The sequence below is a fragment of the Neodiprion virginianus genome, chromosome 4 (genome assembly GCF_021901495.1).
Source record: "Neodiprion virginianus isolate iyNeoVirg1 chromosome 4, iyNeoVirg1.1, whole genome shotgun sequence".
NCBI lineage: Eukaryota > Metazoa > Arthropoda > Insecta > Hymenoptera > Diprionidae > Neodiprion > Neodiprion virginianus.
Genome location: NC_060880.1, coordinates 17,086,385 through 17,111,954, shown reverse-complemented (window position 1 = coordinate 17,111,954; position 25,570 = coordinate 17,086,385). Strand labels below are relative to the sequence as shown.

The 25,570-nt window shown below is 36.9% G+C and overlaps 1 protein-coding gene across 11 annotated transcripts in view; it reads left to right on the top strand.

The window, feature by feature from the left end:
- The window catches only part of LOC124302033 (glutamate-gated chloride channel), a 95,570-nt gene that overhangs the window by 16,326 nt on the left and 53,674 nt on the right, over positions 1-25,570 (top strand). For 10 of the 11 annotated variants that reach the window (XM_046757787.1, XM_046757786.1, XM_046757785.1 and 7 more), the window contains exon 2: positions 13,628-13,960. The gene's annotated coding sequence lies outside the window, so the exon portion shown is untranslated. Of the gene's footprint in view, positions 1-10,475; positions 10,604-10,703; positions 10,850-13,627; positions 13,961-25,570 lie in introns of those variants that run through there. The other variant, XM_046757778.1, reaches the window with a different exon arrangement.

The following is a 25,570-nucleotide window of genomic DNA, read 5'->3' as shown; positions in this document are numbered from 1 at the left end:
TGAAGAAATTTTAAGCCCCTTGTTGATGATTAAAATTAATGAATTATTAAAATTTTTTTGGATCTTGTTCATCTGTAAAGCGTTCATCAAATAATTACATCAAAATTATGATTTAACGTTCGTTATATTGTTCACATAAATTATTATCTATACATTTCTTTAATTAGCAAAACATGAATCGAGATCCACGAATATTGGAATAAAATAAGTTTTTCTGTTATATGATGATTCAGTTTATTTTTCGTAAGAATTTATAATTTCTTTTACATCCAATCAAAATTATGTATGTATTCTGAAAAATGTTTATCAAAGGTTAGCTGAAAGTGCAAAAACAGATTTTGACGGGTTGCAATCAAGAAAAATTATGCGCTTGTGAATAATTTGTCGTCGGTACTGATCCGGACAAATTTCTTAATTTGTCAACTTTGGAGATTTTTAATCTGTCGTTTCTCTGTTTTCAGAGAAACAATGGAGTTATTGTAATCACCCCGAAAATGAAAACTCAACTTTTTGAAATCTAGCAAATCACTTTCGACCATTTTCGGATGTGTGTGAATGAATGTGATCAATTTATTTTTCCGACGATATCGCGAAAACGAGTTACGCGATTTCAATGATTTTTATCTCAATCAACGCGACTTTTCCAAACTTAGATTTTGGCTAAAAATTGACACATTAATATATAAATAAAAGAACAATGACAACAACAATAACAATAATAATTATGATATTATGAGATTGGATGAACGGATTCGAATGAAAATTGGTACCGTCAAGATTTGGGGTCGCTGATCACCGATCTGAGGTCAGATTTGCAAAATCCAAAATGGCCAATCTAATATGGTAGAATAAAAATTTGAAAATATTTGGATTTTGGTAGAAATTAGTAGGCTGAAGTTTTTTGCGTCACCGATCCAAGGTGAGAATTCCAAAATTTTTAACAGTGGATCCATTCCAGTGGATAAGAATAATAAAATCGTAATGTTTTCACGTAATATGGTATTCAAGGGCCTTTGAATCGTCAATCCGGAATCTGAATTTGTAGTTCGAAATTCGAATTGGGTATAAAAATTTTTTTCCCGTGAATCTGGAACCTCCTGTGTGAAATTGGGAAGTTCGAGGGCTGGCGCACCGCACTGACCGTGCTTTAGGCTGACCGCCTAAAGCCGTTTGTTTAAAACAATGTCAGATCCATATTTTACAATATTTCAACAACTTCTTAATTCTCGTCTGAAACACCTTCTCTGGTTATTTGACATCTTGGAAAAGCTTAATAAATTTTGCTTGATTAAAGTTAAAATGTTGTTTCAGCTTTTTGTGTTTTTCGGTAAAAGTTTCTGGAAAGTTCCGGTTCTCCATTCAGACTTTAAGCAGTTCTAATCTTGATTCTAGAACATTATTGTAGCCTCATTTTCAGCGGATGAATATATTTGCGTGAAAACATCGCCTGTATCTTAAAAACTGACGAAAGTTTTCATCTATATATTAGAGTTTTTTTTTTAAATCACTACAAACGTTTTGAAGTTAGCTGAAGATAAACATCCTATACGGCCGAGAAGAAAATCAATCATTTCCTTGAACGAATTCGCATATATGTAGTATCGTACATACCTATGTGTATCCGAATTTGAGTGCATTAGGAAGTGAAAAGTCTGTTTGCTTTTGGACGAAGGGAAGCTTGAACAAACTCGCAAGGGTTTAATTTTAACTTGAAGGCGTCTGGATGAAATTTCTTACCCTATTTAGTTAGTTAATTAATTCATTCATACAAACCTTTAATAATTTCCGGGTTGGCTGATTACATGGAATTGCAGCTTTTGCCAGAAAATTCGCGAAACGTCAAGAATATTATGTTTTGCAATAATGCAAACGGTGATTTACGTTTCACCCAGGCTCACTTATAGAGAAACATATTAGAACTTCTTATACTAAAACTAGGAGGCACACGAGATGCTGATAGCCACTTCGCTAAATCATCAAGTTCGAATAATCAGGTTCAGTTCTGGTAATTATGAATTGTTTTCGCTGACGTTCTGGTGTTTTAATAAAAAATTTATATCACTATATACAAAGTTTTCATGCTCTCCTTAAAAAAGCGTATGAAAACTAAGTTGTGCGAGAAAAAAAATCAGAAACAGATTGAAAATATATAAGTATCATGGGGGATTTGAGAAAAAAATGATTCGCAATTTTTCAAAGGGGCAACCCCTAAAAATTTTGCTTAGGTTAAAAGAAACATTCTGAGAATAGATACCTAAGCGTTAAGCGTTATGTGGAAGATCGTCCTGATTTAATTTCTTACTTTTTAATTTTTTGTTTTTTTTTTTCAACCGAGTAGAAATTTCTAATCTAAAAAACTGGCCAAAAGTTGATGGGTCGACCTACATCGCATTGTATAACTTTGCATATTGTATTTTTCATCGAATGGCTTCAGTTTATATCCCACAAAGATTTCCCCTCGCACAAAATTTGGCCCTAAACTTTACGCTCCATGGCTTCAACCGATGAAAGAGGGACCTTCGAGAAATTGACGTTGATAAATAACCGTTGGCAACATATTATTATACCGTACACGTTACATTAGCTTATATACATGGTATACCATCTCCGGTTTATATATTCAATGGGAATTTATTGTAAAATAAAAAAAATTGCATGCAACGCCGGTGTTGAACCGCATATTTACTCGCTGACAGAGCGCGGAGATACGGGAAAAGCACTTTACCCACAACGCGGAGCTTGAGTCAACTTTCAAAGTTGTATATTATATGTGAGTATGTATATGCAGCGTGTGGTTTTATAGATGTAAACTGAGAGTGCCGCTGACGTGCTCTCTGAGAAGTACAGCCGCAAGCACGAAACGAGCTAAGGAGTCCTTGGGTTGTGTATTATTATGACTTATGCCAAGGGTTAAAAGGTGAAACAAGAATTTGAGAAACTTTATTTAAGGTATTTCTTTGGTTATTCTTGAAGAAAGAAAAAAAGTTCCTGATTCCAATTTTCGGCGTACATAAAATATTGCCTGTAAATAGAAGTGAGTAATGAAAATTTCGTTATTTATCTCACAGTCAAAGAAGTCAATCGATTATACAACGTTTTGTTGATAATACTGAATTCTATTGACGAATACTGTACTTACAAGTCGTCTGAGATCAAAATGATCGTTCGCAGAATCAGTACAGATTATCATTAGCAAACTGTTGTTGCTTTGTTAAAAAATGTGTAGTCATAAAAAAAAAATAAAAAATATCTCCAAGGAAAAAAAATTTCAGGAAATCTATTAGCAAACAAAATTAGCCATAATATCTATGTCAAAGAAAATGGATTCCATATCTGCAAGCTGTGAAAGTCTCTATAAAAATACAAAAATATTGAAATTATGAAGACGAAGCTCAGATATCGATGTTTTATTTCAATTTCTTGAAAATGCAAGTTAAAAATTCTGTATATTCGTTCAGTTTTACTCTCTGGGAGTAATTTTATCCACAAGCATATTTTCATCAAAGTCACTAATAATCAGACAGGTTTTTTTTGTTTTTCACTAGTCAATTTATTCATCGTTATCATTTGTTGTTCATAGTCAATGAATAGTGTAATGTTGTGCAATTAAATTGACACGTACAACGATGCCTAAACATGGTGAAAAAAAGCGTTTTAGTAACTTTGCAGACAATATAACATTAACCATTAATACTGGAGTTTCCTTCAAGTTTCCAGTATTTTCATATTATTCTATTTTTCAAAGAACTCTTCATGATTTAAAAACATAGTAATCTGATGAATACCAATATAAAACTATCTCGCAATAAAACCAATAAAAACTATAGATTTCCAGCTAAGCAACGTCCTCAAAGTTTTAGAGTAACGAATTCTTACATCAACATTTGTCTTGTTTATATTTTAGTTTTCTACATATAACGGCAATACAACGTTCAAGAAACATACAGCCTGACTTAAATACGATTGACTCGATCGGTACATTTCCAGCTTTCATTCCGTCATATTCTCAATTTCTTAGACTGTTTTTGAAATCCTTTTTTTTTTTTGCATCACATACGTGCATCCCAGACGTGTTGGCTCACCTTCGATCTTCAACGGCCGAATTTTTTAGACAGAACGACGAGCTTTTTGTCGCGGTGTCGGGGGTTGTTTGTCCATGTGGCCTTGTCGGTGTCCGCGACGTACGTCCGACAACTAAAGCCTCCTCCCCCCCCCCTCTCTCTCTCTCTCTCTCTCTCTGTGTCCCTCCACCCCTCTCTCCTGCCGTGCAGATAGAATGCAAGGTGTTGTGCGGGGGTTGCGCCGGTCTGCCGCAAGCGACCGATATTGATCCTTCGGGCTATTTTTGCACTCCGCGCGACTAGTTTCTATACGTGTATAAGTATTGTTATAATGCCTCTTCAATACGTCCCCCTGTCACAAGTTATTCTTTTCTCCCTCTGTTCACCCTTATTTCCCCACTCTTCACCCCCCCTCATCTCGTACACCCGTGCAGCCATTTACAATGCCGGTTTCCAGAAGCTAAATTTCTGTTTCTTTTTCATTGTTATTCGCTTCACAGCTCTTCTTTGGCTTCTATGTATCCGACACTAATTCTCCACGCTTTCTTCGATCATGAATCATAATCGTATATGCCAAGTTTCGGGACTGAACTGTGTAAATATTCCTTATTCGTACGGAGGTGGTAAATCACTGCCACGCGAAATGTTTTACTCTACGCTAATGAGCGTTTTTTAATTTGATTTATTCTTATTTCTTTTTATTTCAATTTTGTTTTAATATACTTAAATACGTTTGCATAGAAACGAGACTTTACTGCGGCATGTATTTTGTCTCGTTATTGCGTGCAGCTTGCAGCGAAAATGGAATTATGAAAAATACACAAATGATAGCTTTTATAAGAGGGGCGAGCTTCTCGCAACTTTCACGTTCGTGCCGACGCTAAAATTTTTCTATTTTCTTTTTATTCTATGTTTGTTTCTCAAAACAATATTCATTTCGTGGGTTTCGCCTGAATTTTTTTCCAAATAATATTTACCTCATACGGTATAATAATCAACGTGTCCTGAAAAAAATACGACAGAAGGAATAAAATTTTATTTGTAGAATTTGTTCTTATTTTCAGCTTGTCTATACTGTACATCTATAGCATTCAACTTATTTACTGTGTTTTAAAATTTTCAAATTATGATATTTACTTCGTGTGATTATATATATGAATTCAAAGAATTTTTTTCACCCACATTTTTGTGGGTATGTTAATCGTTCACTCTATTTGTTTAGTTTGACTGAATTTTTTCAGTAAAAATAAACCTCTTGTAACGCCAATTCATTGTCACATCATTATTGAAATAATAATCAAACGATAGTTAAAAGAAAATATATTTCGAGTGACCATAACGATATCCACTTGAAAAAGAGGAAATTTTTTTTTTTTTAAATGTTTACATGCACCAGTTTCCCTGTTTACAGCAACAAAACTCATTTTCACTTTGAACCGACGACCACGTTTTGGGTAAACCATAACTCGAAATTCATCTCGGTGTTCAGTTTAATAATTCAGTATATTATAGGTATGTCATATCATTTATACGAACGTGTCGTACGTGTAAGCGGAACATTATGCGAAGGCTACAGAGTTAGATGCATATATATTATATGTATATATGTATATATATATATATATATATATATATATATATATCCTATATATCCTATATATATATATATATATATATGTATATAATATACGCATACACAGCAACAAGCTATAATTAACCTGCAGCTTGATCTTGGCTCTCTGTTTGTGACCCCTTTGCGTGCGAGACGGGATCCGGACGGATGTGAAACCTCCCGGTCTTTGGGCACGACATGTGTTACGTACGTACGCCTCTGCGAAATACCGCATAAACGCACACACTCGCGGCTTTGGATGGCATGTCCAAGTGCAGTGTGTAGACCAGACTTCCCTTGGCACAGTTAAATTAAACAGACGAACGATTTAGTCGCGACTGCACGGGCTGGCCTGACCCTAAACTTTGAGATTTGAGCTTGACCCGGAGACGCGGCGAATGGCAAAAGACGCAGATGGGGTCGTTATTTCTCGGGAGGAGGGAAAAAATTGCATCCATACGCTACGATTGTCGGAAATTTAGGAAATGTTATTTTACGGAATTAATGTAGGTACTAAATTATTTTAGAATTCCATGCGAAGGAGTTGTCTGATTTTATCTAATCATTGTTGGATTTTTGGTATTTTTGAAAACGAAGCGAGCCCAAGAATAATTACATGGAACGAGTAATGACGCAAAAGAACGAATGTATAAATTCAGTATTCTCTATTCACCAAAATAAATGACATCCGATACAAAATAATATTTCATTTTCTCTCAACGAAATTAAATGTAATATATTTCTGGATGAATGCAAGAATGATTAGCCTTAAAATCGATTCAAAGTCATGGGCAGGAATTTAATTTATAAATAAAGTCGTACCGTTCTCTGGGAATAAACTGAATCAGTGACTTCAAATCATATTTAAATAATGTTAGTTGAGTAAAAATGATATGAGTTAGTTTTTCTGGTTTCGTCGAAGCAACGTCGCGTTTTGAAAATTATGAAATCATTCCAAGTCTTGACCAATAGGTAACTTTATCCACGTTTAGATGGCGCTGTTATCATGGCTGAAATATCGCCAATTTGAATTCAAAATATCGAGTTTAGTTTCGTTTTTTGCAGAGTTATCTTAACAAAACTTTAAAGCTAATCTTGAGACACGTTTCATTGTTTGTACGATTCATGTTACCGTAATTAAACTCTCTCTGTTCCTTGCTACGATAACCTTCAGATTCATCACCGATATTTAAGTATAATGTTCACTGTCTACATAATTTTCTCGTTTATCGATACAAAATAGTCAAAAACGATTAAATGAAGTCTACGGTATTTTACTCGTTTCATATTTCCTCTGATCAATTTTCTTTTGAGATGTTTTCCAAAATCAGTTCCATGAAGAAATTTCGTATCGAATGAGCATACCCACATTAAAATCAGAACTACAGCTCTCGGTTCAGAATGATCTCGTCAATGTTGCCATATATACTTAAAAGTTTTGCGGAGTCTCTGCACCTGGACTCATTTTTCGAGGACTGTCCCCGAGGCCTGAGAAATGTCCTACAGATGAGTAAACATGAGAACGATGAAATGGGGCTTCTGCAGAGTTTACACTCGCTAACTACCGGCCTCTTCACACCCTGTTGGTACAAAATTAGTAAACCGCAGACGAGTTCTCTGCAATAAGTTTACTGGGATTGGGACTAGACTACCTAGTCGGCATCACTTTTTGGCTATAGTTACGTTTGCGAAACGTGAAACGGTGCTTTGCTTGAGCTTTCATTTCTAAAATGGTGAAACTTTATTCATTTCCCACGTCCGATTTCAAAAATCGTTTCATATACACGTATATATGTATTTTTTTTTTTTCTCTTGATTTTGACCGTGTGCGACACTGATCACTCGACAAATTTCAAGAGTTTCTTTTCTTTTGTAAAGTCGACGGCGTGACTTCATCATACGGTTGAAGAGTGTATTTTACTGCAGTAAAATGATTGCCTCCGAATTAAGACTCGAAGTTTCTTTCGTGTCAGATTAAAAAGAGTTCGAAAGATAAACTATTACGCCGTTAACGAGAAATTGGTGTTTCGGATTCTTCTTCACGTATCCTTCACTTACTTGCCAATTACCGCGTTAATCGTATGATTTTGAATCTACTTCCCCAATTAACTGTCCGCGCGTATATTTGAATACTTGTCACGTTACGACTTATTATTTTTTTTTTTTTTTTTGTCAATCCAATTCTCGAATCGAATATCAACCATGAAGTGGAAAATTACCTGCTAATTATGACACGGAGAGAATCAGGGGCCAAGGTACATTCATGACAAACTTAAGTGTCGCGGCACGTACTTGCGACGTCATTAACGGAGAAATGTCTCAACGCTGTAATCCGTAATATTCTAGACTTCTAATCGGTCTGTGTATTTGATGCTTGTCGGTGATTGTAGCGGAGATATCCAAACCATGAAGTTCCTCTTACGTCGTAAATTACTCGTGCACCCCCCCGTGTAGGAGCGTAATGCTTCGATTATCACGTATCTACATTTGATTATCCGATGAGATTGTGAACGAAAAATAACAGCAGAAACAAAAAAAGCAGGCAGTTTTAATTGTATTGCATCTACGTAATCACGAACATTCGCCATTTGACGCTACGTTATGACAGAGAACATGTATAACTTACAGGTCAAATTCCTAGAACGAAAAATGTTTTCTTATGCAAATATTTGTTCCATAACTATATGGACAAACATGTTCATAAAGTGGTTCATGAGGAAAATTACAACGCAGATCGTATAGTCTTTTTTTTTTTTACGAGAAGGTATCGAGTGCTGAAATTTGGAACTATACACTCAAATAAGAATTTTTCCGAATTTGCTTGGAAGAAATAAATTCCAATTGTATATGGACCTATGTAAGATAGTTAAATTATTTGGAACATGAATAGATCAGGTTGGAATAAATTTGAATCGAATTGAATAAAGCTTATTCGTTTTTGTTGAGTGAATCGTTTGATGGATTAATACATTCAAGTAAAATCTATTTATTTGACACAAATTCATAAAAATTAGTGCACGGGTGATATTGCGTATCTAATGGTATTAGGAGGTATCCGCCAAAAAGGCAAATTTCGGCGTGAAAGGGCTGGTAATTTTTTTTTCGTGACATTCGCTACAAAAGCACCCAAAACGCATATCTACACTAAAATTATCCGAAAAACTAAACAAAGGTAAAAGGCTTTACATTTGGTCGAAACGACCTACCAGCATCAAAATATATTTTTATTCATCATATATATAAATGGTTGAAGGTCACATTCGCCGTTTTTGTTTTTTTGGTGCAAAACCCTTCAAAGCATCAAGATTTATCGGTTTCGGTAAAAGTCTTTTAAACCGCTGACTTTCTGAATTATATATATTTTCTCAAAACATGATATCGAACGTAACTGTATAAGGTCCTATGTGGGCACATGCAACCTTGCACCATTAGTGAACGCGATTATTTTTCACAAAGTTCGTGATGAAAGGGCATAACCAACAGTACTTGCGACCTTTTACCGTTAATTGATCCATGTTTCAATTTCAGCGTTTTTAAACGTGTTTTCATGTTCTTCGCGTACATATAAACGAAAAAAAGCCTCTTTACCTATACGAATGGTACATGGTCGCATAATAGTGCAAACGATCTTATGTCGTTAGACACGCGATACAGATAAACCGTAAATCTTTTTTGAAACGGGACGTTCCAAGCGACGCAGCGCGCTTTCGTCTTTTCGATTTCCGGGTATAATCACTTCCGCAGCTGACTTCTACTTTCACAAACACAGCATTTAGAAGTTAAAAAATGTTTTGGCGTGTAAAAGAAACCTGTATGTGCAAAATGAAATCCTGAAGCGTTCGCAGACTCGAACCAATCGGTAGTTATTTTCGAGGGTTTCATTCGGGTAAAAAGTTCGAAATGTAGAGAATACACTCATACAAACACACACAGCGCGCGACACCAGAGAAAAGGCTATAAAGGGCTGGTGAGAGGGGTCTGAAAATGCTACGACATTGCGATAAGCCTTTCAGATGAGACTTGGAAAGGGTACTTGGAAGAGGTGAATATTTTCGACGACCAGGCTGCGAAACTCTGGTAGTATAGGTGAATCCCTTATGTCCTGTCGGTCATGCTTTACAAATTGTCCGCTGGACGTGTGGCGGTTGGATTTGGTAGACAGTGAACATGCGCGTGAGTCAACAGAGTAAAACACTTTACTCTGCCATGTTACATTGTTTCTCAACCTGCTCTCACTAGTTGTCGCCAATCGACGATCCAGCAATTTGGTGTGTATTCCAAAACAAAATTGATTTTTCATTTACTATGCAATACACTTGCTCTCATTGATCATTAAGCTATCAAACTCAGTATAACCCTCCCTTTCATTGCGTCTCAGAAGAGAGAATTGAGTTCGTAGGAGTCATCGACTTATGGTAAGGGACTCAACCATCAAATGAACCCCGGCAAGATCGTTCGAGCCTTGGCAAGTAAGTCTCAGGCGTAAGGAAGTCGAGAAACTAGGATGAGGGAGTATAACGAGGCGTTTTCCTCGACTCGCACCGACCCACGGGTTCTGTAATGCGGACAAGTGACTTAGAAACACCAAGCGGACCAAGCGTCCGTAGGAGCCTACGAGGGATAAGTCTGCGAGGTGGAAAGGCAGTTTCGGTATCTTACTGCAGAAGCGCCCTCACGAGCGAGGCGCTGCTGCACCGTACTCGCGCCTGGAAGTAGCGGATCGCGAGCGTCCGTACTGCGCATGCGCGGCGGCGAATTCACGCGCCGAGCGAGGCTGCTCGGGCGGCGCAGTAGCGCGCAGTCCATGGAGACTAGAGTACAGGAGTCCAATCTTTAAGACGGAGAGGCAGAAAAGGCGTCCGCGAAACTCCGAGATTTAATAGTGCATGGTTTTATCAACAGCGTCGCTCCGGACGTTCTGATCCTATAAGTATAGTAATACAGTGATATAGTGACCAAAATTATAATAATTATAATAAACGTAAATATGTGCGGCATCATGGAGACTATTATATTTAATATACATATAGCTATCGGTCCAGAGTGACGACAGCGCCGCTGTAGCGGAACCCTTATTTCTCATGATTTCGCGGACACATCTTCAATACAGAGATTGAACTCCTGTACTCTAGTCTCCGTAGCGCAGTCAGTCTGAAAGCGAAGCCCGAATGAAGCGGTGAGTCGGACGAGTTTCGTTGCTGCGAGATAAAAGTAAAGCCAGCCCTCGTGTACGTCACACTAGTGGCGCCCAGACTAATACTTATTCCTAATTGGTTGCGCCATTTTCTGTCAAATCCCATATATATATATTAGGCTGATTCAAAAAAAAACGGCTAACTTTTTTTTTTCAAAATCCTCACATAAAAACTTCCGAGAAGGTGTGAAAAGACGCCTGTAAAAAGCAGAGCCCTTAATATTATTATTAAGAGGTCGCGCATCGGGAATTTCTATTTCCCGTTTAAATATACAGGAATAAATTTTTTTAAATTTTGCAATTTCGTATTTTTGCAACGGCTTATTGAATTAGCGGACCAAAGCACATTTTTCTAGGAAATTTGACGCTCTACAAAAAAAGTCCTTACAAAGTTTTCGATAGTCACACTCCTTCAAAAGTTATTCTAGGTCAAAGTTGAACTTACAAAAAATTCAATGTTTTTTTTTTTCGATGATACTATGAATCTTTTCTCATTATTTTGTTATAAAGAGGATAGATTTCGGAACGATTACATTTTTAAATAGTCAAGTGCATCAGTTATGGATTCTCCATAATAACATGTTTATTATTTAACGTCGCATTTTTGTAAGGTAACTTTATATTGACTCGATGGGAAAATTAATGATTGAAAAAGCCTAATTAGAGTAAGATGTATTTATTAAATATATATTTATAACAAAATAATGAGAAAAGATTCATAGTATCATCGAAAAAAAAAAAAAACATTGAATTTTTTTGTAAGTTCAACTTTGACCTCGAATAACTTTTGAAGGAGTGTGACTATCGAAAACTTTGTAAGGACTTTTTTTATAGAGCGTCAAATTTCCTAGAAAAATATGCATTGGTCCGCTAATTCAATGAGCCGTTGCAAAAATACGAAATTGCAAAATTTAAAAAAATTTATTCCTGTGTTATTTAAACGGGAAATTCCCCAATTTTTTCAGATACCAACTTTAAGCCCTCTCTCTACAAGGCAGGATTTCCCTATTAATACACGTGTTTCGGTAACATTCTTAGAACATATTTCATTGCAAGTAGACTACTGAACTACCAATAAGATCGTAGCACCGCGCGACTAGCGGTTGATTGAGGAAGCGTAGCTGGAGACTGTAAGAGATCCGCCGCCAGAGTTTCCTAACCTGTAAAATATACATAGCCGTGATATTTTCTGCGGAGTTGAGAGATGCGTCAGTTGCGGGGAAGGTGGTACCACCTTAGACAGAGGCAAACATGCACGCACGGTACATTCGAAGCATTAACGAAGTACGCCGACGTGAAACGGCCGCTCATCTCATGGACACGAAGGTCTATCACCGACGCGCGCAGGACGGCGAGGTTATGTAGATGGTGAATACGAAGGAGGGCAGCGGGTCAAGGTCACGCCTGCGACTACGCAACTCGCCCTGCGCCCTCAGTGAGGCCTAATCTAACCTAACCCAACTCAAGTCAACCTAACCTATCCGAGCTCAACCTGACGCGCAACCACCCTTAATCGGACCCAACCCAACCTTACTTGAATCAACCCAGCGGAACCTAATCGAACCCAACCCCACCATGTGCGCGGCATAATGTTGTTCTTTGAACACACGTAGCTACGACCCCTCACCCCCTCTCTTGTAGCGGGACAGAAATTATAGCGACCGGAGATTCCGCCCCAACTCACCCTTCCGCCCTTCCCCCTCCTTCTCGCACCCTGTACTGAAAACAAATTGCCCTGCGGTCGGAATCGCTTTGAATCGCTTCGGGGACGCTGGAATTATTCTTCGATCAACGCGCCGCCATCATGTTGATGCGGCTAATGGACTTACAGGATATACAGTCAAGGCCGAATGCTTGTCAAGATAAATGTAGGACAACGGCAGGTCTTAACAAGTGTAACCAAAGGCATTCGAGTTGGATCTAATTCAGAAATGAAATAAAAATATGTCTCCGTGATTTAGAGAAATATTTTGAAACGTTGATTCTTAACTGTTGATATCTTGTTACCAAGAAACGAAGGAATGTCACATTATTTTACCGGTTTTTCACCTACAACAAGTCGCTGTACTGATCCCCTGAATAGTTGAAAATCGTTTTTTCTTTTCAGATATTTTCATGTATCACGAAGATGTTTTTATAGTCAAAGGTAACTGATTAGATTCAGTAAAACTTTTCAACCATTGCATTCGTCTTGTTACATTTTCTTTTCAACAATTTTTTCACCTCACTTTATGTGGCACATTATATTTTCAGTACTCACTGCAGCTTAAAACCGTGTTCACCACGATTAGGAGATGCTTAAATATCCTTGTGCTGCTCTGTTATGTTTGTTCATGAATATTTTCACGTTCCCTTTTTTCTTTTTAAATAAAAAGAGAAAATGCGTCAAATCTCGGAAACTTGATACAACGGGCCGTGATAAGTATGTGCAAGGCTTAAAAAACAATCCAACATATTTTTCCGTATCAATTGCTTCGGTTTTGGATAATTTTACTTATTATTAAATTAAGTGATGTTTAATAATTTCATATAAAAATCAATATTACAGAATACATATACATATATATAGTTCTATTTTCCTCACTTCCGTATTGAAGGTTGCAAAATAATGACAAATGTCAAAAACGCATAGCTTCATGAATAAATGACGGTTTGATATCGAAAGATTGAAATGTAGCTACAAATCTGCGTCAATTCTTCAATAAATTAATCAGTGTACTTCAATTGTCTAACGATCTTTCTATATATTATCTGTTTCAGGTTAAAGAATAGTAAGATGCATACATTCCACCACAGTGAAGATCGTGAATGGTGAAATCGTGAAGTGTGATTATTATAACAAGGGGATAAATTATTAATAGAGTTTTCACAGCAACAGTGTCATAATAAACTAAGTACAATATAACAACAACACCAATAATAATAACAATAAACCAAGTTGCGTAATTAGCAACAGTGAAGAGCTGCTGTTGCAAAACGTCCGAGAGGTAATGATGCAGTCAAACTACTGCTCCAGAAGTTAGAGAATCTTACAGATATTATTATCGGCATCCTGCCTCCTACGCTGCAGCCAGTCACACCCCTAACGCTAAGGTAATCCACCCTATGTACTACATTTATTATTATCATTATCATCGTCATCGTGTACTTAAACGCAGCAACCATGTCTAATCCTGGTTCGAAGTTTTATCACAGCTAAGCCTGAACAAATTGGTTATCTAATTGTCGCTGAATAAAATAATAATATCCGAAGAGATTCCTACTTTTTTTTCATGAGTTTTAAATGTCGTTCTCAAACGTGGTAGTTTTTAAAAGTAGCGAATTCTGTTCACAAATTGTTTAAAAAGGTAAATTTTGCTTCATGTGGAGATACATCCCAAATTTTGTATATTTTCTAAAGGTTACGTCACTAAAGGACCCCACAGGAACCCTTATGGAAACTGGCTTTCAGTGAAACTCTTTGAAACCACCTGATTCTAGTAGCCTATTGCCAGTAGATCAAAAATGCCTGAAGGCACTATGCCCCAAAAACTCAGGTTCCTACCATTTTCTAGGATCACGTCCTTGGTGTGCAGAGTAATGAACGTTTTAATCCCATACAAAGATCGTGAATAGCAAAGAAGCAATTCAACAGATTCCCTAAACCAGTTCCCATAATCGTGCCCACGACTGCCCCATATCTTTTCCAGCTGGAACTATTTTCAATTCACACCATTGTCCTCCGAAAGGCCCTTGATCGAAGCACATGTTCCTTTACCAGCAAAAGTTTTCCAAAAATCATACATAGCTTGCTGGTAGTTTTAAATGTGCCGCGGGATCATGACTCCTTCAGGCGACGATAGGTGGCTCTGTTGTACATATTAACATTCGAGCGCGCACTAACGCACACACGCACACAAGCACACCTACACACACAGATTCACTCCCTCACTCCCACACACAGTGACAGACAACCTGGCAGAGACACGCACCCGCACGCACAGACTCACCGATGACATAGAGAAGGGCTGAATGTTGTCTTTTACATGGTGGTTATCAGGCACAAAAGAGTACACTTCAACGATGTATACATTGAAAACCTGAGTTTTTGGGGCATAGTGCCTTCAGGCACTTTTGATCTACTGGCAATAGGCTACTAGAATGGTTTCAAAGAGTTTCACTGAAAGCCAGTTTCCATAAATTTACGGTATTCAAAGTTTGTTGGCCAATGTTTCAAAATCTCTGAAGTTCTCTGTACACAAAGTCATCTTTGATTGTTCAAATTTCAGTGAAATTTAAAATTTTGTATAACAAGACCAGGAAATACTCCAATATTAAAAGTATCTCGTTAAAAATACGGTAAAATTATATTCGCAGGCCTAGCATTATCCAAAATCAAATTTTAATCCACGAGTTGAATAATTTTGTGATTTTTGTTCGAATGAAATTGCTCATTTAATAATATCATCATCTACTTATATCTTAACACAGCAAGTAAACACCCAAGGGATATTTTCACCCACTTTTTCCCACATTTCAGAGTCGATCGTTAAGCGAAGGAGTTTTCGCAACCGCGATTTTGTCTTTCACCTTTCTCTTCTGTCATATCCTGCCATTTCCTCCCGTTCTCCTCGCATGCGTGCGCATTTCGCCGCTGTGGAGAATTAACTGGAAAATATTAGCCGAAAGTGGATTCAGGCCTATAATTGAGACTCTGTGCTCGCGTTTATCAAATATGTACAAGACCCTCTCCCTTCTTCGCTCTTCACCGCTCCCCTCGAGCTACCGCTGGATATACTTTTACATACGGTGTATAGTACATGAGCACAGCGTATATATGTACCATAATATACTGGTGCGCGAGTCAGTTAACAGTTAAATCAGGGCGGATGAACGCGTGAAACTTTAATCATAAATTTGTATTTTACCAGTCGTATTAAAAGTTGTGCCTTCGTATACATATATATATAGGTATATTACATGGTGGAACGTTAAATGTCGCACACCGTGGAAATCTGCCTCCGTCGACTCGTAATTTTCCTGAAATTTCATTTCATGCTGCACATGTGCGGCGTGCATAGATTATGAAACACATTCTTCATTCCATTTTGTTCGAATTGCAATTTTGCCCACACATTTTGACGAAGTAAAATAAACAAATGAAATATAGGTAATGAGATATATGTATAACTTGTGCGGTTCGTTTTACGGTCACTTGGATGATGGTTTGAATCTCTTGCGAAAGCCCGTTTTGCTCAGTAAAATTGTAACAAGTCGTTGTTGGGATTTTTGATAAATTTCAAAATAGTATAACATCTTTTTCTATCGTTAAATCGATTCTGAATAAATGTATCTTAATATTGAAGAGGGAAAAAAAATGAAAGAATTGAAAATTAAGAAAGAATTTGTGACAAAAATGGTGATTGACTTAGGTTTGTGATAATGACATTTTCGCGTCACTCTTGCGTCAGAAGAAGAGTTTGAGAGATATTAGTCTGGAATTTTCGAATTTTGAAAGACGCTGAATTTGAATTTGATACCAGATATTCAAAATCTAAAATCATAGAATTAATATGACGGGTCGAAATTCAGAAAATGGAAAGATTTCTATAAAAATTAATATCTCGTGGTTTTCGAGGTTACTGATTCCAAAGCAGAAATCATATTTCAAAAATTTTGGATTTTGGTTCGCTTTATTATATTCGATGCATTGCATTTTGAAAATATGAATTTCAAAACCGGATTCACCCAGTTTGAAAACCTTCAGAAACCCAAGTTCAATTACTTTTTCACCCAGTAGTCAACGGTGTCAAAATCATAATATGAAATCTTCGAATCGTAAAATCGAAGAATCCTTTGTTTAAACTGCGAGTCAGGAATATTCGGAATTTCTGCATTCTCCTGAATCAACGTAACGTCATAAATCGCGGTAGTAAAACTTTCAATTTTTAGTCAGCTCATCCCGGAGTATAATATAATTTATTCGGTGGATATATAACAGGCACAAGAATAGATCGCTCTTTCACTCAGCTGGATATTGAGTGGTGTGCGCTCGAGTTTAGATGGCACATAAAAGTTGGTCGATCTTGAGTCAGCCCCGAGTTTCATACGAGTGTTTGCTGTAGAGATATACAAAATAGAGTGAGCGTCCCGCGAACGGCTTTGAAGCAGTTTTCTGAAGGACAGAAAATAATAATTCTCCCGTGATCTCTGTCGCCCTTCCCATCGAGAGGGTGCCACGCCTGCCAACCTATTCCATAGAGTACGTTTACACGGCGCTGTTATTCCGGTTTTATTATTGCCGACGTAGTAATATCAGATTTAAAAATGCGTGTAAATGGCGCATTACACCGGATATAACGGATTTACACGCATTTTTAAACCCGGTATTTCTACGTTGGCCGAAGTAAACCTGGAATAACAGCCGTTGCGTAAGTGTACACCATAGGGATCGTGGCCCTTGTTCCATGGGAAAAATGACAGAGCTGACGAGATAATCATTACGCTTATATAGGAATGCTTACTCTGTATTATACCGGAACAATCTCTTGAAACTCGAAAATTAACTGCGCATGCGCCAAATAATTGAATCTCATTGGTCGGTGAAATCTTCTCGCAGCGATATTATTCTTGTCCGCGTTACAGGCCGGCCAACGTACGCAAGATGTGTACGTTTGAATTTTCAAAGAGCATAAGCATTAAATTCAGACCGTTATTTGAACAATCAACTTTCCGAGCCAATGACAAATGCTTCTCAAACCTTTCCAAGTCACTACCTCAATTATTTAAGATTCCAACCTCGAAAATTCGTATCAACTACATCGCCGCCAGAAACAGTTTGACAGCTGAAAACTCGGGATGGCCAGCTTGCACGAAGAGCCGAAAAAACACGCGCATGCGCGGTTGATTTTCAAGTTTTAAGAGCTTTTCCCGTACATATCTATGGAGTTTGCCTGCCTTCCGAACCATTGCCAGAGATTATTTTAACCTTCGGAGGAAGTTTCTAGTCACGATTGTTGTACAGTCTTCAACTGTTTCCATTTTTTACATTAACCAAAAAATATAGCTCTGGTTAAAAAATAATTCCGGTCGAGTTTGATTACTGGAGCCAGAAAATCCAGTGTTTTTTTTTTCTTATTATTATTATTCTTATTATTTTTTTGCAACGATTGTGATAATTTGTCGTCGATGCGACAATAAATTAATCCATAAGTCTTATTTCACTTGAATATGTACAGAACTGAACGAATTGATTTAAAATTGCAATACACCCATCAAAAATGCTCTACTATTCTGAGAAAAAATTGATGCGGTTGAAATTTGTTCTGTTAAATTGAGTGAATATTTTTTTCTTTTTGCCACAAAGAAAACCAAATATTCCATCCTACTTGTAATGAATAAACGATTTTATTTGAAGAATGTTTTCGTGGTATTAAGTTGATGAAGTAACGCTTTACTTGCATGAAATATATTAATACTTCTGCGAACATACCACGGGCTTTTATAATAGATGGTCTCGGACCATGATTGGCGAGGGTGTAAGCTGCAAGCTTGTGACGTTCTCAACCTTCCTTTAAGTCGTCTGTTAGCGCGCATACAAGGCTGTCATACTCTGCGGTACCATATGATTCACGGATAAATAGTCTACCTGTACAGCCACAATATTTACTATGCAGTGTGCAGTAGTATCTAATCGTAAATTTTACACTCAATTCTATGTTACGAATAATACGATGTTGCATGAATAATTCATGTGCTGGGAAACGTAAATTTATTAGATTCATGTACACCCATTTTAATCTTGGTCATGAGTAGTATTGGGACTTATAATTCCCATATGTACGTCCAGTACATGTTTCTCTGGGTCTAACCAGGAAATGTATTATTGATAACTGTAATCCCATCATTTCTGTAATTACAAAACCATATTTGAATCCTTGAGTATAACGACACTCATTTGAAGTAGGATACAATTTCCTAGTTACTAATATAAATGAAGTTTTTCTCATTGTTTGTGGTCTATGTTGGACAAAAACCTGCAGACTGACAAGTGATTTTCTTACTTCGGGAATTTTAAGCAACATTTTAAAATTGAACAAATATGGTACACATATTTTTCAACTAGGGGGTTGAGCATTGTTCGTATATCTGTGAATATTAAGAATTCTTTTTACTTCCTCTTTTTCCATTTGAAGGAAATTTATTTCATCTTTCGGTTCATATTATATGCCAATGATTCTTTTTATTCCTCATTTCGTTCTCCCCATCTCTTCATCTGGCTTTACTCTTTACCCTCGGCCTAGTTTCTAGGACTCAAGCTCGCGAGGCTCGACCGAAGATTCCTATACCCTCTGAAGAGGGCTGAGACGTGCCTTGAAAATCTAATATAGGTGTAAGAGGAACAGGCTGAAAGGGCAGTGGCTCGTCGTCGGTTAGACATACATACCCCTCTATTTGGCGTCTCGCATATCAAAAACGCGGTCTCCACCTTTTTTTTCTTGCGCTCACAGAACGAGTCCCATACTAGAGGATAATTGTAATCCATGAAGTAATATTAGGAGGAGATATATCTCCCTACTATGTCGGATGGCAAAAGTGGTACAGATTTGCGTAAAAAGTTTGTAGTACCGATAACGCCACTCGCAGCGCTGGTTTCGTTTGTTGCATCGGAAATATGCGTGCGCATCTGCGCGCGCAGAAGCTTGACGTTCTATTAGCGTTGCCGGTGTTGCCAGCCACCAGGCGCAGTGAAACAAACGATACCAGCGCTGCGAACAGCACAATTGGAACTACAAACTTTTGTCTGAATTGTGGTCCACTATTGTAACCGGGAAGATATATCTCCTCCCTAATATTATTCCCTGTTGCAATTATATGATGTGAAAAAAAGTATGGTGAAGATTGATTGGCTTCAATCTCCGTGGAAGAAAATAAATTGTGCTGGATTTAATACTTCTCCGGCAAAATGAGGAACTGGCGTAGTTTTTTATTGAAGTTACGGGCGAAGTGCTCTGAGTTACCAGATCAACGGTTCAATTTATCTAGGCGAGATTCTGCATGGTTAGAAAAATCATAGTAAAGTGAGCAATAAAAGTGCACCAGCCGCCAAAGTAGGAAATTCAGCTATATTTTCTCCCGCGTTTGTTTAAGGATGTATGGGACGTTCGGTCGAAAAACTGTTGAAACAAAGGATCAAATAGTGTCATAGAAAATAATCTAGGTACATCTGACCGTAAAAAAGCTTGGGTGATACAGGAATAAAGTTTATATGAATCCTGCACTAAGAGAAATTTTATTTACAACGATTCAAGTATTTTCAAAATTCCAATAAAATGTGACACTGGTAACTGTTTCGTGTGATTATAGTTGTACATACGGTGTTTTTTGGTTATAGCAAGATTGAATCTATTTTTTGTTTTTAGTTTGATACATTTTTCTCAGTTAAATAAAGTCTTATCATCAATTTATCGATCAGTAAAATCAAATTATTTTCACAGTTACAAGACAATACAGGACGAGTGACCTTAATCGACAAGAATAGTGAATGAATTCTTTATAAATCGTCTGAGTATAATATTCGATAGCGATAATCTATTTTTATCTACATCAGAACCTTGTAATCTTTAAATTACAGCGATCTCACAAATCGGATATCTTTCATCAACTTTACAGTTAAAATTCACAGTTTTGTCATTTTTCTCTGGACTGCGAATATTTTTCTAATTACCGATTTTATTTGATGAACATCGCTTGAAGTTTTCGAATTTTTTGTCTCGGAAGTTTGTTTTTTGTTTATAAAAATTTTTGATGATCTGCTGATGCTGGGTCGCAAGCATTTTTTAGATCAAGACATCAAAAAAGTCATCGCAGTCATAAAAATCAAGATTCAGGACTAGTATACTTTTGACAATTCGTGTATAAGCTATTTGCGTAACGCAATTTATACGGGGACACGTCTTGTACTGACATGAGAAAATAACTTCTTGAAGAAACAATTTTCCCTTATCCATTCTTTCCCCCTAAAACGATTCCGAGGATTTGGGGATATGAAGCGGCAACATGGAGCAAGCCTTTTCAGTCTCTCTGTAACAAGTTTGTAACAAGATAAAATCAATTTTGCTTGCCACTCTGCAAGAAAGAGAAAAAAAAATAAAGGAAATCAAGAAATTCTGCATTGCGAGAGATTCTGCAGTAACGGTATTTCATTCCAGCTTCGAGAGATATTCGTAGGATTTTTTCTTTACCTGTCGTCATTCTATGGTTTATTGAAACTTGATAAATAACACGTGAATTTTTTTTAGTACGTATAATCCTTAACCGGCACTTTAATTCTAGGTCTTTCAATTTACTATCCGGTTTCAACAAATTTTATTCAATGTTTCTTTTGCTGTACCGATGGATTTTTAGGATTTTTTGCAAATCAAAATGAATTATTTAAGAAGGAAATATGTTGCTGATAGAAGTAAAGGGAAAAACAATTTTCGAAATTAACAAAAATTCCCTTCAAAGTAATTGAATGTAGAAGTGAAATACCAATCCCTTACAATAGCAAAATTTTTGTGTGCATAAGAAAAAAAACTACCCACGTTTCAGTGTTTAGTTTAGGTATTGTATAAAATTTCTCTAAATATGTTAAAGAAATGACTAGGAAATATTTTAAAAAAAACCACGTACACTCGTGAAATTGATTGAAAAGTTGACGGTAGTAAAAATCTTTTTCCCACACACAATCACAGTGTCCTCGTTTTTATTTTTGCCTCAAGGATAAAGTTACGTGTTATTGTTACCCCTGTCTGCGTTTAACGAGGAAAAAATGAGGAGAAGTAAAAAAAAAACGAAATACATATAATATACATAATGCAACGTATGTATGCATGTATTGTACACGTGTATTGACGTGAAAGGACGTTGGTGATTCGGTGACGTAAATAAAAGGAACGATCGAAGCACCTTATAGTATTAAGATTGGGTTACGAAGAAAATGGTCTATACCTTCACATCACATATTGTATATAGCTGTACGTGTATAAATAGATTTATTTACCAAGCACCGACCTGGCCCTTTGTTAGGAGGACAGAAAGTAGGCCACAACGTGACAACCTTTGACCCTCGTCACGGGTCTCGTACACCACATCGATATTTTAAGGGAAAATACGAGCAGCACGTTTTTGAGTCGGGGAATGGTGAAAACGCGCCAATTACTTCTGCGTGGAACGGATCCTTATTTTTTTTTCGTTTTTATAAATAAAAATAAATCCACATGGAAATTGAATTTGACGTAAGGTAGGAGGAAAAATTCTTTGGCTAAAAGAATTCTGACCACCGTTGCAACCTTAGCATGGTGTTGATTAGCAGTAATTGTGCAAAAGTAAGTTCAAACTGTTTATAATTCAGATAAAATCACGAAAAACGTGTGCATGTACGAATATTCATTACAAATTGTGGTAATATTCAGTAGTGCTGTAATAAAATTCGTTTTACAATCCATAAAGCAATAGTAGTTGTTGAGTATAAATTCAATAAAATTGAAGAAGAAAAAAAAAAAGAAAAACAGAAAACCATGCCTGAAAAGAATTTTATTCGATTCGCAGAACTGATTGTAGGCTACAGCATATTTATTTTCAAAATTCAACAGTCCAGTTTCACATTTTATAAGCAGTTTACTTCTTGTAACAGCCACAAAAAAAAATGATATCCAAAATATCACATAGAATAGTAACGGAAACCGAGAAAAAGTTTTCGACTTTTCCATCACAGTCTACCCCGTTTATTGACGTGTCAGTCTGGGAATTTTACTCGCTAATACTTTCATTAGTTGTTATGTCCATAATACCAACTACGGTGTGATTAAATATTTCAGTAAATTCCAAAAAGAAAAAAAAAAATACAAAGCAAAACAAAAACAAGAATCATTAAAAAGGTCTTTTGTTCGTAATCATTCAGTTTAACTCGAGAATAATATCTTACCAAATGGAATTACATAGATGCATTTCTTTCAACAAATTGGTCTGACTAGGGTGAACGGTGTTATAATTAAATATTGCTTAATGAAATCACGTCTCCATGAATAAGTTTTTCTCTTTAGTGTAAACAATCGAAATTGGACACTTGAATTTTATTCATGATTGAATGGGTTAGAAAGGGGATGAAAGGGGAAGCAAAATGTACAAGGATCGAAGAGTTGCCGCGTTAGGTGGCGTCGAGACGTCTGGCGTCTTGATTCCGGTCTCCACGTGTCTCTTTGCTGGGCGTTGTAGGCTTGCATGGGAACGCCGTTTGACTCGTACGGAAATTTTTCTCTTTCGAACCTCTTCCTTCTTTCAAGCTGTTTTCTACTTTTTCGACGATATACGTATACAATTTAAGCTCATTATGTACGGTGTATATTTTCGATAACTTTGTAAGCATTATTAAATTAGGTAGCCGTAACCTGGAAATCTAATACGGCGCAATTTGGTACGCTACTGTTTACCCAGCTTGCAACGCGATTTGCGCAATATTTACCTACCTCTATTCCGACTGTATGTACGCGAAAGCTGAGGTAACTAATTCCAGCCAAATTTTACCGCGTTACTCTGTAAGCCACTCGATTAGCGACCAAGCTCTATTGTCTTGGTGTGCTTAAACGCGAGCTTCCTTAGTAACTTTTTGGTAAGACATGTCCGACTGAACTAGGACTTTGCCTAACCGTAGACGGTATACCTTATACACATTTTTCCTCACTTCGAAGAGTCAGTTTCTTGAATCGAACAACACCGCATTGAAAGGAAAAGAAATGAAAGTCATTGTGTAAATTCGAATCCAGGAGGGTCCAATTGTCAAACATTTTTCTCTACAATTTGTTTGACGTCAGAATCATGTTTTTTGTTCGGTATTGATGAATTAGAGCGGCTCGATCCATTTCTGAAATGACCTCATACTAGTCGTTAAAAATTAACTTTCGATGTTATGAATAAATTTCTTTAGTAATGTGTGATTATATGCAACGTTGTTGATGGCAACCGAAGTAGTAACGAAGAAGATCATATCATGGAATTTGTAGAGAATGACTTTGCTGTGATAGCAAATAAAACAAGAAAATGTTGAGCTTTTCTTGCTGAAAAAAAAAATCAAGGATGACGTGACTGCTGTGAAAATTGTTATTTATCATCCGGCTTTCTTTGCAGTAGTCAATTAATCGTACTGTAAGTAGATGTGAGGCTTAATTATTTTTAACACTTATCTCGATACGCGAATATTTATTTTAACCTATCATTATTAGTAGCGACTGATTTTTATGCAATAAAAGAAAGAAAAAAATCAAGCATGTCGATACCATTTTGGTGTACGAAGTAGAAAAATAAATTGTTAGGCAAGATCAGAGTAAAGCCACATACTTGAATGACGTTATATTGAGTACAAAGTGCAGGGTTTATTTTGATTCATTTGATGATTTTTTCTTTCCAGAGTTAATCATGAGCAAATTAATGCTGCTGAACTCAAAAATTTCAGAACATAATTGAAGGTTTTTCGCCATGAATTTAAATGGCGCAGAATGGCTCTCAGTGAGCAACAGCACTTGGAAACAATATTACGGCCTGAGCAAAATCGCAAGCGTGTGATCAATGGCCGCCATATTGAAATTTCAAGTGTTGACATTAGCTTGAAGAAAACTCCTGACCAAAAACTTGATGTCGTAGTGGAGAGGTAATTTAGCATTGAAAATTAGTAATTCAGAGTTCGGTGTATCATTGAACCTCTTCGATTATTTAGTACTTCATTATCAATCAAGGGCGAAATAATGATGGGCAACGCATTGAGTAGACTTAACGAATCTACCGTAATGAGGCAGTGAGCAAGTGAGAATGGGCCAGTCAGCCACGTGATATTAGCGTTCCATGCCGCAACGCCTTGTATTGATCGAGCTACCATCAGCTGTAGTCGTCGCTCTGACTCTTCGTTTGGTACTTCATATGAATTCGCATACATATGTGCGTTATTTTGCATGTATATAACATGCTTACATAGCTATTTTGTCGATATATCTTATCTACAATTTAACATGAAGAAAATACGCCTGCATGTATGCAATTCAGTGTACGTCTTACAGAAACCCGCCTGCAAGTACGCAATTCAGAGTGCGTCTTACAGAAATCCGCCTGCATGTATGCAATTTGCTGTAAACTTTACAAACTCCGCCTGCATTTATGCAATTCAGCTTACATATTACCGATCGACATTTGTCCGTGAAAGTTGACGATCGGAGAGAGTGACGAGTCGACAGATGATCGTAAGCAATCAGACAAAAGCCATTCGGTGAAATTTACTCTCAGTTACCAAAATGCAGGTGGATTTCGATCAAATGTACTGTTGTATTTCATAAATGTACGTGGATTTACCTTGGATAGAATTATCCGTGGAAAGCATTTTCTTTAAACGACCCGGTGTATATGTACACAAGTGTAAATCATACAAGAACGTGCGAGCCTGGAGATACAGAAATTCTTGCGCAATCGCAGTATATCTATGATTATTATCATTATTATTGCACACACACAGGTATGGCGCTTCACTTATTAACCGAAGTTACTTCTTTCCTGGAAGCTTTTAATGTTTTTGAACTAAATTGCCCAGATTGCATCTCTTGAACAACAGTCGAGATAACAATCGGCGTTTTTTACCGCGGATTTTAAAGCTCAAACGTATCTGTGGTTTGCGTTTTTTTCTACGAACCGTTTTCTAAA